This window comes from Mauremys mutica, chromosome 12 (genome assembly GCF_020497125.1).
Source record: "Mauremys mutica isolate MM-2020 ecotype Southern chromosome 12, ASM2049712v1, whole genome shotgun sequence".
Taxonomy (NCBI): domain Eukaryota; kingdom Metazoa; phylum Chordata; order Testudines; family Geoemydidae; genus Mauremys; species Mauremys mutica.
The window spans coordinates 54,689,949-54,702,820 of record NC_059083.1 but is presented as its reverse complement, the minus strand read 5'-3'; the positions used below and the strand labels follow the sequence as shown (position 1 = coordinate 54,702,820).

The 12,872-nt window shown below is 51.1% G+C and overlaps 1 pseudogene; it reads right to left on the bottom strand.

Moving 5' to 3' along the window:
- Positions 1-3,985: 3,985 nt before the first annotated feature.
- On the bottom strand, positions 3,986-8,238 carry LOC123346985 (annotated as a pseudogene).
- Positions 8,239-12,872: the final 4,634 nt, after the last annotated feature.

The following is a 12,872-nucleotide window of genomic DNA, read 5'->3' as shown; positions in this document are numbered from 1 at the left end:
CTACACATTTTCTGATCTACTTGCATATCTGGGTTCCAAATAAGGAATTCTAGCTATGATTTTGATGGGTTTTATACCTGGCCTTCAGCTTCTGACAGACAGACAAAGGGAAGGGTTTTTTCCCCCAATTTTTAAAAGGTTCTACCCCTCCCATTGGCTCTTTTTGGTCAGGAGCCCACTCCCTTTCCTTCACCTGGAGGAATTTTTTAACCCATTACAGGTAAAGCACGCAGAGAACAGCCACCAAGAGGGACTTTATAGCTAACTGGCTGGCTGGGTGTCCACAAAAGGGAGCTACTCCTCCCCTCTCATTTATCACAGCACCCAACAGGAAAGTGGGAGGGAGGCAGTCTTAGAGCCGGCATGTCTCGTCTGTTTCTCCCTTGCTGGTCGGGCAGAGGCGGAAACATGCCCGGCTGAAGGTTTTGTGCTCGGCCTTGAGCAGGGCCGGCTCTACAGTTTTCGTCGCCCCAAGCAGTGCGCCGAATTGCCCCCGCGGGTGGGGGTGGTGCGGCAGTCCCTGTGCCCTAGGGCGGCAGGCGCGTTTCCGCGGAGGCGGCAATTCGGCAGCAGCTTCTATGTTTAGCTGAAGCCGCCCCGGACAGCTAAGCATAGAAGCTGCGGCCGAATTGCCCTCACTGCGGAAACGTGCCTGCCGCCCTAAGGGCACACGGACTGCCCCCGCCCTCTGCGCCCATTGCAGAATGCCGCCCCAAGCACCAGCTTGGAATGCTGGTGCCTGGAGCCGGCCCTGGCCTTGAGGCTTAAGACCGAGCCCCCGGCATGGCTGCTGGGAGATGGATTTTTGTGTTGCATCCAGCGCACTCTTCGGGCCAGCAGCTGAACACACTGAGGCCAACAGGGACACCTAGCAGGGCTTCTCCCTAGCAGCCTTCGCAGCTGCTTGCCAGCGTCCTAGTCCGGATGCTGGCAGCTGGGTGCTATGTGCAAAGACACAGCAGAGTGGTGCAGTGGAAGTGTGCTAGGCCCAGAGGTTGGTGGATTGAAACCATCCCCTGCTAGGGATGTGCTAGTTTCTTTTTACTCTGGGCCTTCAAGCGAGGTGATGACCAGCAGAGCACCTAGGCCATGAGGCAAAAGGTGGCTGAGGTGGCTGCCTGCCAGGGAGCTCTCTGGCACCTCTGGCTGAAGGCAAGAGGCAGGCCTGCATGAGGCAAGGGTCTCCTGTCCTGGCCTGAGGCAGCAGTGCTTCCTTGTCCCTTTTCCCACTCACACCGGCTGGCGGTTGCTACAGGAGCGCACAAGGGAGGTTCTCGGAACACTAGGCAGCTGTGTGTGTGTGTCAGGAATGATTCTCCACTCTGGCACTTCAAGTAGGGTGGGGCCCCAAAAGGATTCTAAAAATTAATACTTGCCAATCCAGACTGGTATTAAACTCCTAAGGTTTTTCTCTGAGCTTGGGATTGCTCTCACCCAAATGCAAAACCCCTGGGAACCCAGGAAGGTACAACTTGGGCATGTCTTCCTGTGGGGTACTCTCAAGCCCTTTCACCTCCCTCTCCAGGGGAAGAGCTGAGAAAGGAAAACAAAGACATCAGCTGTTGCCATCAGCTAATTAAAAACATGCACAAATCTCTTGAGACACCAAAAATCCAATCCTGTTCTTAAAATAGGTAAATGTTATTAAAAACAAAAACAAGAAAATACATCTGCCTCTTAGGCTTTTACTAGATTTAAAAAATCCCATTTACAAAATTAAACATCAAGAATAACCTTCTCGAGGTTCTGCTTAAAGGTTACAAGCAAAACAAAAGCATTTGGGGTTAACCAAGATGAAAGCAATAACCCTAATTGCGTCTTCCTAGACATTCACTGATTTACTTACATAGTTGGGGTTTCAGATAAGTAGGCTTGAGGTATGATTTGATAATTTTTCATACCTAGCTTAAAGCTACTCATAGCAAAATTGCTGCCCTGTTCCCCTCTACCCCAGAGAACAACAACAGACACAAAGGGGAAGTTTTTTTTCCCTATTTACAAAAGTTCTAGCCTTCCTATTGGCTCTTTTTGGTCAGGAGCCCACTGACCAAACCCTTTCCTTCACCTGGAGGAATTTTTTAACCCATTACAGGTAAAGCACGCAGAGAACAGCCACCAAGAGGGACTTTATAGCTAACTGGCTGGCTGGGCATCCATAAAAGGGAGCCACACCCCCTCTTCATTTATCACACTTGCCATAGCTGCCCCACCACAGCCCTCGATCCCCTGCCACAGCGCTCAAGCCCATCCCCCACAGCCCTACCACATCCTCCAACCCCTATCACAGAGCTCAAACCGATCCCCCACTGCTCCACCAAAGCCCCCTAACCCCGCCATAGACCCCAAACCCATTCTCCCACAGCCCCACCACAGCCCCCTGACCCTGCCATAGACCCCAAACCCATTCCCCCACAGCACCCCATTCCCTGCCGCAGCCCTCAAACCCATCCCCCACAGCCCCATCACAGCCGCCTCGTTCCCCGCTACAGCCCTCAAACTCATCCTCCACAGCACCACCACAGCGAAGGCACTCAAACACAGCCCTACCACAGCCCCCGTTACCTGCTATAGCCCTCAAACCCTCCCATCACAGCCCCCCGTCCCCTATCACAGACCTCAAACCCATCCTCCACAGCACCACACAGCCCTCCCGTGCTCTGCCATAGCACTCAAACCTGCCCCCACAGCTCCACCACAGCCCCCCATCCTCTATCACAGCGCTCAAACCCACCCACCACAGCCCCCTGCCACAGAGCTCAAACCCATCCCCCACAACCCCACCGTGACCTGCCATAGCACTCAAACCCATCTCTCACAGCCCCTCACCCCTGCCACAGTGCTCATCAAACCCCTCAGCCACAGCCCCCCCATCTCCTATCACCGTGCTCAGACCTATCCCTCCCATCCCCACAACAGCGCTCAAACCCATCCCCCACAGCCCCACCACAGCCACCTCATTCCCTGCCACAGCTCTCAAACCCATCCCCCATGTGAGCTCCACTGACACCAGTGACGATGCGGTTCTGGCGGGATCCAACTGAGAGTGCCAATTCAGGACCAATTGCTCAAACAGGGCAGTCACAGCCCAAGGCTGGGGTTTTTCCACCTCTAAGGCAAACCAAACCAGCCAGACAAAAATGACTTCGGTTTCACCCCACTGGCTAACCGCAAGTCACAGAAGCAATTTCCTTACACACTCCAGTCTCCCAGTATCACCACCGGTGCCACTCATCCTGGGGATGAATGGTTATGAAAACCAACACCCCAATAAAAGAAAAAGGGTCTCTTGATCCCAAAGAATCAAGCCCCAGACCCAGGTCAATCTACACATGAGATCTTACCCACAAATCACGCTGTTGCCAATCCTTTAGAATCTAAAATCTAAAGGTTTATTCATAAAGGGGAAAAAGTAGAGATGAGACCTAGAATTGGATAAATGGACTCAATTATATCCAGTAATGGCAAAGTTCTTAGTTCAGGCTTGTAGCAGTGATGGAATAAACTGCAGGTTCAAATCAAGTCTCTGGAGAACATCCCCCGCTGGAATGGGTCAACAGTCCTTTGTTCAGAGCTTCAGTTGTAGCAAAGTCTCTCCAGAGGTAAGAAGCAGGATTGAAGACCAGATGGAGACGAGACATCAGCCTTATATAGGCTTTTCCAGGTGTAAGAACACCTCTTTGTTCCTACTGTGGAAAAATACAGCCAAATGGCGTCTGGAGTCACATGGGCAAGTTCCTGCACACCCTGCTGAGTTACAAGGCGTATCTGCCTCCTCTCAGTGGGTCAATTGTGTAGCTGATGGTCCTTAATGGGCCATCAAGCAGGCTAGGCAGAGCTAACAGCAACCTGTCTGGGGCGTCACCCAGAAACACAGCACACATTTGAAATACAGATAGTCTAGTGTCAATACTTATAACTTTAACTACAAAATGATAAATACATATAGACAGCATAATCATAACCACCAACCCATAACCTGGTCTTAGACACCTTATATGACCCCCCACCTTGACATAAGATTTGGTGCCACTACAGGACCTTGGTTGCAAACCATGTTCTATATGGTCCCGGTTTATATCAATAACGTCACGGGGGTGGCACAGACACGCCCTGCGGCAGGGGAGGCTGGGCGGAGTTGGGGGAGCTCCAGCCTCCCCTAATGAGGTTGGGGTGGTGTGGGCTAACTGCCTTGGGGCCTGAGGCTGATGGGACTGAGGGCGTCTCTGGGAGGGGTAGAGTGGGGCCCACGCTGCCGAGGGGTTCCTTACAAATGAGGGGGAAACATGGCGCCTTCTCTGTCCACTGCATTCCCCCCAGCAGCAGAAGGGATTATACTTTCTCCTTCTCTCCCTGGTGAAGAGCTCCCCAGTGCCCAGCTGGAGTGGGTGGAGGAGGAAGAGGAGGAGGATGTGTCCCCTGGACAAGCCACCATCAGGGTCATCCAGCAGCAGCTCCAGGGCAGAGATGAGGTACAAAACTCCCCCAGCTGCGCTGCCACCGTGTCTCTCCTGCCTCTTGTTCCATCCCCACCCTGGCGGGGGGGGGGGTGTCTTGTACCAGAGAATCCCTCACCCCCAATGGGGGGGGACACAGTTTCTCTGCTATCTGGCACCCCAATGTGGGAGTCTTTGTCCCACACAGGCCAAGGTGTCCGCTCCCCGCAGACACTGTCCAAGTTACAACCCCTGGCTGTGCAGGGCGACACTGTTTTCGGGAGTGGGAGGCTTTCCCTGTCCACCCCATGGAAGTCCTGAGCCCTGGAGCTGGTTTGGGTTGGGGAGGGAGGTCCCTATGTAACAGGCTCTCTTTCTCTCCCACCACCCCACTCCTAGTTGGTGGAGAACAGGGCCAAACAGCTCCGCTTCATCCAAGGTGTCCCGAGTCTGTGTTTCTCGGCACAGAATCGGGTGGGACTCTCTGGAGCCCCACTTTTTGAAAGCGGCCCTCGTGGAGAGCATTGCGGTGAGTGGGACCCCATGCCCATCCCCTGGGGTGAAGGAGCCAGACATGGGAGGAAGAGTTAGTGGGGCTGGATGGGGAAGCAGAGGATAGGGGTTCCTGGGGCTGAGGGCTGGGGATTAGGGAAGGGGATCGTTGTGACACTGATCGAGAGCTGGCAGGGGGAGAATTGTGAGCCCGGAGGGAGGGGAGGGAGGAATTGGGTGGGAGAGGGGGAAGGAAGTTTGACGGATGGGGTTCTCTGCTCCAATTAATGCAGTGACTATGATACAGGTACACGAATGTCACAGCATTTCATCCCTTTTGAGTCATCACTACAAGCAGGTGAGATCTACCAGGAAAGTCCTCTGCCAGGTGGCCAAGCACTTTCTGCAGGAAGCATCATACCATACACTGGCTTACATCCTCTTTGGGCAACTCCTTTTAACAGAAAACAGGTCTAGGAACCTGATGGCAACTTGCTGTGCCCTAGTTTGAAGTCCAGTATCCCATTCTTGCTTGGGGACAGTTCCTTCGTCTAAGCGTTCATTCATCTTGCTTGCCAAGCAAGGCCTCTCTCTTATCAGAAGTCTGAGGTCTTCTCTTCCAATAGGCAAGGAACTGGAAGGAGATAATCACATCAAGAGCCAGCACCCCCATGCTGCCAATCAGCCAGGGGAGGTGCTGAATGATGTAGTTGCCTTCAGCTTGCCCTGGGCCTGGGTTCTTCAGAACCACACTTATTCCATACAGCGAGTTCCCCAGCATCACCAAAGCGAAAAGATAGTATGACACCCCTGGGTAAATTTCCTCTTGAAATTAGTGTAGATCTGGGGCACTCGGGAGAACAGATAGAACTAGGAAGAGATAGAGCCAACAGTGAAGCCAATGATTTTCTTCTTGGTGAAAGGCTCACATCCAGCATCCACTGTGGCAGACAGAAGAGTCCTCCCTTTAAATGTCACTGTTTCAACTGTGGAGCCAGCTCTGCCCAGCAAGGATGTTGCAGACACCTTTCCCAGAAAAACGAAAGGCCTTCCCCAAGTTTGATGGATGGGAGGAATGGGGGGGGCAGCTGTTTGGGAGTGGGCGGGTGACACTGGCTGTTTCTTCAGGGCACTTTGGGTTCCTCCCTGGGAAGTGTCTGTGGGTCTGTGGGGCTTGAGTCTCACACACAGTTTTGTTTCCTTGAGGTCTCCCAGGAGCTAACTGAAAAATCTCCCCATGGTGTCCGAGCCAAGCTCCATCGTGTCCAGCTCCATAGCTGGAGTTTACAATCTCAGATACAACAGGACCCTCCCATCCAGCTGCCCTAACCCTGGTGCTGATCGGGCCCAGAGCCAGGAGTCACAGATCCTCCTCCGGTTAGGTAACCCCCAGCTGTGGCTGTTCGCATCCCCCAGCAGAGGCAGCGGGAACGTCCCCCGCTTTCCTGGATGGGCGGTTGATTTCTCTCCAGTAACGTTAGAGTGGCCACAGGGAGGGGATCACTGCGAGGAGCTACGTAGGCCTGGGCTACACTAGGGAGCGGGGTCGATGAGAGATACACAACTTCAGCTATGGGACTAGCGTAGCTGAACTCAAAGTCTCTTATTTCGACTTACCTCCTATCCTCACGGCGCGGGATCGACGTCCGCGGCTCGCCCTGTCAACTCCGCTACCGCCGCTCGCCCTGGTGGAGTTCCGGTGTCGACGGGCGAACGTTCGGGGAGCGATATATCAGGTCTAGATGAGGCGCGATATATCGATCCCCGATAAACCGATCGCTACCCGCCAAGCCAACCACACTACAGGAACAAAGGACTGGAAAATCTGGCTAGAAATCTTGGCATGCCATGAGAAGGCAGCAAATCACCAGAGAGCATTCCATAGGTGGAAAGAACTTGAGATGAGACTACGGTTAAAGGACAAAATAGATTATCAGCATCAAGAGACGATTCCATCAGAGTCTCTGTCATAGTTCTCACCCCCACTTGGAGCTGTTGGGTTCCAATGTGGGGACCTGCATGAATCCTTCTTCTAAACTAAAATCCTAGTTTAGATTTACTACGCTGCCACCAATCAGTTTTCTAAGTGTCTGATACCGTGCTCCGGTCGGGGAAATGGAGCCGCGGGACTTGCCGCGCTCGGCCGGGACAGCGGGATCGCGGGGATGCGGAGGTCCGGTCGGAGATGCGGGACAAAGGGGTTGCGGAGATCCGGCCGGGAGAACGGGTCTGCTGGGTTGCGGGGCTCCAGCCTGGGTAGCGGGACGCGGTGTTGCGGGGCTCTGGTCGGGAGAGCGGGGCTGCGGGGTTACGGGGTTCCGGCCAGAGAGGGGGGCTGCGGGGTTGTGAGCCTCTGACCGGGAGCTCTGGGGTTGCGAGGTTCTGGCGGGGACGCGGAGCTCCGGCCGGTCGGAGCGGGACGAAGGGGTGGTCGTGCTCCGTTCGGGGAAATTGAGCCGCAGGACTTGCCGGGCTTGGCCGGGACAACTGGATCTCGGGGATGCGGAGGTCCGGCCGGGGATGCGGAACCAAGGGGTTGGGGGCTCCGGCCGGGAGCACAGGTCTGCTAGGTTACGGGGCTCCTGCCGGGATAGCGGGACTGCCGGGTTACGGGGTTCCGGCCACAGTGCGGGGTTGCGAGCCTCTGACCGAGAGAACGGGGCTGCAGGGTTGCCGGGCTCCGGTCCGGCGACTGGGGGTGGAGGGTTGCGGGGCTCTGGGACAAGAGAGTGGGGCTGCGGGGTTTCTGTACTTGGGCGGGGGAGCGGGACCGCGGGGTTGTGGGGCTCCGGCTGGGAGCTCTGAAGTTGCGAGGTTCTGGCCGGGGGAGAGGGCCGCGGGGATGTGGAGCTACAGCCGGAGGAGAGGGAGAAAGGGGTTGCGGAGCTTGGTCCCGGAGAGCGAGACAATACTGTACCTGTCGCCTATGGTGAAGTCTTACTAATGTGGGACAGCCCGAGAAGAGGGTCTCTGCGACATTTATTGTGGAGATGCACGAAATAGATGTGGTTCTGAAGAGAGACAACTAAGAGGGTTTTGTCACCAAAATAGAGTATGGCTGAGAACGTAGCCGGGAAGAGTTCAGAGAGCGCCTGAGGACAAGAAGTCCATGTGTGGCAGTGACTATTTCAATGAGTCGCTATAGTAGTGTTTATAGCCTGCTCTGTTACTTCGGAGAGAATTAGAATGGATCACCTCTTTTGTAAAGTCTTTTCTATGTTCTGGACCCCGCGGACCCACCGAGGGAGCGGGATCCACGCTCCTTCGGCCGGCGCGCGACCCTCCGTACGCGCCCGCTCCCCGGGCAGCTCATTTCGTGGCATTTTTCTAGTCCATTTAGCATAGCGCTCTTGAAAAATAAACTACTTCACCGGAGCTTTTTCAAAAGCCTCAAGGAAAGAGCCTTGACAAGGCAACAGCACCCTCTGCTGGTTTCTAGGAAAAACTCTCTCTGTCGTGCAATAAGACTGGCTACAGCAGGGCTCGGCACCGTTTCAGAAGATGTGTGCCCAGTCTTCATTTAATCACTCATTTTTGAGGTTTCGCGTGACCGAAATACATATCAAGGTTTTCAGAAGGTCTCTTTCTTTATGTCTAAAATGTATAACTAAACTGATTGCATCCGAAGTGGGTGTTCACCCACGAAAGCTCATGCTGCAAAACGTCTGTTAGTCTATAAGGTGCCACAGGATTCTTTGCTGCTTTTACAGAATCAGACTAACACGGCTACCCCTCTGATACTAAACTTTGTTTGTATGTATAGTAAATAAGGTTTCTTAAATGATGAAGACGCCTCATCTATATTGAAATTAAAATGGAGAGCGCCCCCATCCCCATAATCCTCTGCCTCGAATTGGTGTCGAGGACCGGGCAGTGTGAGTGCCACTGAAAATCACCTTCTGTGCAGCCTTCGGCACACGTGCCATAGGTTGTGTAGCCCAGGTTAAGAGGAACATGCATTCCAATTTTACTTCATACAGTTCCAAATTGCATAGTTTACTGGGTTTACAGTCAGGATTTCACTTAGTCTCCACTACCTAGGTGTCTGAGTTTGAGCTGTAACAGCAATCTATGTGTATGCCTACACAGCTATAGAGCCATTTTAATCTAGCTATGGCTAAACTGCTGCTTGTAATATTAGCCTCTCTATCCAGGCCCTTGGAGCTTTGGAAAGAATTAGTCTCTGGAAGAAGTTTCCTAGGCTCATTCTCGTTCCTGACTTTTTAATGCCTTCATTGGAAAAGTCGTCTGTCTTTTTGAATTCCCCCTTCCTAGTTTCAAAATACGGCTTAGTACATTCTTTCTCTTTCTCGAATTCTTTAAAAACAACTTGAGGTATGGAATCTCAGTCGGGACAGGAGTCTTTGAGCAAATCTGCTGTAGAAATGAAGTTAGTCGGCCAGTGATTTGAAAGACACCCACGCTCGAATCATAGGGCAGCTGCAGACTAGAGCAATGTCCAGGTACGAGGAAGGGGCGGCTCTACAAATTTGGCCGCCCCAAGCAGTCATGCCCGGGAGGCGCCCCCGAGCCGCGGGAGCAGCGGACCTCCCGCGGGCATGACTGCATGACTGGTCGCGCGGCTCGGCTGGACCTCCCGCAGCTGAGCCGCGGGACCAGCGAACCGTCCGCATCATGCCTGCGGGAGGTCCACTGGAGCCGCCGGCCGAGCGTCCCCTCCGCAGTCATGCTCCCGGGGCTCCGCTGGACCTCCCGCAGGCATGACTGCGGCAGGTCCGCCGGCCCAGCCTGCCGCCCCCCCGGGAAAGGGCTGCCCCAGGCGGGTGCTTGCCCCGCTGGGCTCTGGAGCCGGCCCTGGTACGAGGGGACAATTTGAAATGTACGCTCTTTCAGAAAAGGACCTAGAAATGGTTTTAAAGCCTGCAGATACCATCAGCCACAGGTATTGGCGCAGGGTTTTGGTTTTTGCCGTTCTGGAGACAGAGCTCCTCTGCAACTACCTAAAGTTTAGTGTGTGCAGATGCAATAACTATCTATCTAGCTAATCACGAACACAAATAAGCATCTTTAATTTTTCTTGGTTAAGCGTTTCCATTTGAGCTCCCTCTGTTCTACTTACAACTTTATTCACTTTTAACAACGTAGCTAGCTGTCTAGCGATCTAATTGTCTATCTAATCACAAACACTAATGAGCACCTTTTATTTTTCTTGTGTACGGTTTACAATTACAAATGGAACTTCCCCTGTTTCACTGACAGCATTTCTCAAGATTTATACAGTTACACTGTCTGTCTCTCGCTCTAGCTCGATCGATGGAGATAACTAATCACCAACACTGATAAGAACCTTTACTTTTTCTCTTTGTAAGAGTCCCTGTTTTCCTGATAGCTTTACTCAAGTGTTATTCAGTTACTCGATCTAGCAATCTAGCTAGCTAGCTAGCGGATCAGACAGGCACCTGAATACATAAGACATTATTAAATATAAAAAAGGCTCATTAACCTAAGACTTACAAGGCTACCCCTCTGATACTTGTCAGTGAAACAGGGAAAGTTCCGCTGGAAATGCGTAAACAAGAAAAATAAAAGCTCATTAGTTTTGGTGATTAGATAGCTGTCTAGGTCGCTGGACAGCTAGCTAGATCGCTAGATAGATCAATGTGGAGAAAAGTTGTAAGTAGACCAGGAGGAGTTCAAATGGAAATTCTTAAACCAGAAAAATTAAAGCTGCTCATTAGTGTTTATGGATAGCTAGATATGTAGATAGATAAGGTAACTGTAGAACTTTTCAGTAATGTGGTCAGTAAAACTGCCGCAGTTCCAATGGCATTGCTTAAACAATCTTCGCAGAGAAAAGGCTCGAAAGGGTCATGTTTTGCTATATTCACGGAAGGAGCTCTAACCAAGGGCTTAACTGTGCAACCGAATGCTATTTTGTGGCTATTTCAAAGAGAAATTAGTACCTATCAGTGAGCTGCAATGACTGGCTAATGTTTAGCAATGCTCACGAAAGGACTCTCTACCAAATGTCCAGCAGGGGATGCTATTGGCTTGTGAAAAACGATTCTCAGATAAATCGGTGCCTAGCAATGATCCTGAACGAATTTCTCATAATTTCTCATATTTTCTCATATTCTCCTATTTTCCTTTCCTGAAACAGCGTACATTTCAAATGGACTGGGTCCCCTTGTAGCTAGACATTGCTCTTGTCTGTAGCTGCACTATAATTCGAATTTCTCATATTTTCCATTTTCACACACGCAGATTAGTCTCATGGTCAGCAATGCAACCGAATAGCATTTGTAAAATGGTTCCAGGAGAAAGTGCTGCCTAGCAGTGCTTTGCACTGAATGTCTCCTCTTTAGCAATTTTCACGAAAGGAACTCTGCCAAATAGCCACCAGTGGTTTCGAATAGCAATTGGAGGTTGGTTCAAGGGGAAAGTCGTGTCTAGCACTGATGTGGGCTTAATAAGTCTTCATTAGCTCTTTTCAAGTGCCTAGCTTACATTTTGACTGAATTGCTGATGTTTAGCTATTTCACAAACGGATCTCTGCCAAACGGGCAGGAGTGTAATCGAATAGGATTTTTAGGGTGGTTCCAGGAGCAATTCGTCCCTACGAGTGATTTGGAATGAATTGCTCACGTGTAGCTGTTTTCACAGGATGGGAGCAGGAGGAATTCGTGCTTCCCAATAATCAGCAGTGCAACCGAATGCTATTTTCTGGGGTTCAAGCTGGGCTGGGGTCTTCTCCCCGCGTTCCAGTCTGGGGGGGGCTGTGATTTGGGCTCTCTTGGTTCAGAGCCCTTTCGTAAAGCAGAGTTGCACTGTTAAGCACTTTGTTAGAGCTCCTTCTGTGAAAATAGCAAAACATGACCCTTTTCGGTGCGAGCGAGGAAAGTCTAATTGAATCGTCCTCCTTCTGCAATTCTGATACACTGCTGAGAATTTGGCAGTTCTACGTTGTGAAAACAGCGAAACATGAGAAATTCACTGCGGATTATTGGGAAGCACGAATTTCTCCTGCTCCCATCCTAAAATTGCTATTCGGATGCACAGCTAGCACCTTTACCGAGCTACGCTGTGAAAACAGCTATACTTGAGCAATTCATTTGAAATCACTCGTAGGCATGAATTTCTTCTGGAAACACGCTAAAAATGCTATTCGGTTCCACTGCTGGCTATTTGGAAGAGCTCCGTTGTTGAAATTCCTAAAAAGGAGACGTTCAGTGCAAACAACTGCTAGGCAACACTTTCTCCTAGACCCATCTTACAAATGCTATTCCGATGCATTGCTGGCAATTTGGCAGAGATCCGTTTGGGAAAACAGCGACATGTGAGAAATTCATTGCGGATTATTGGTAGTCATTAATTTCTCCTGGTACCATCCTAAAATTGATATCAAGCTGAACTGCTGTCAATTTGACAGAGGTACGATTTCAACGAAGGTTTCAAAGCAGCTAAACATGTGAAAGGATTCCACATCATTGGTAAGCACGAATTCCTCCTCTTCCCATCCTAAACTTGCTATTCGGATGCACAGCTAGCACCTTTACCGAGCTACGCTGCGAAAACAGCTACTCATGAGCAATTCATTCCAAATCACACGTAGGCAGGAATTGCTCCAAGAGCCACCCTAAAATGCTATTCGATTACACTCCTGCCCATTTGGCAGAGATCCGTTTGTGAAAATTCCTAAAAAGGAGACTTTCAGTGCAAACCACTGCTATGCAACACGTTCTCCTAGACACATCTTACAAATGCTATTCAGATGCACTGCTGTCATTTTGACAGATGTACGATTTGTACGAAGGTTTCAAAGCAGCTAAACATGAGAAAGAATTCCACACCATTGGTAAGCACGAATTCCTCCTGTTCCCATCCTAAACTTGCTATTCGGATGCACAGCAAAAACATGACCGAGATACGATGTGAAAACAGCTACAAATGAACAATTCATTCCAAATCACTCGTAGGCACTAATTG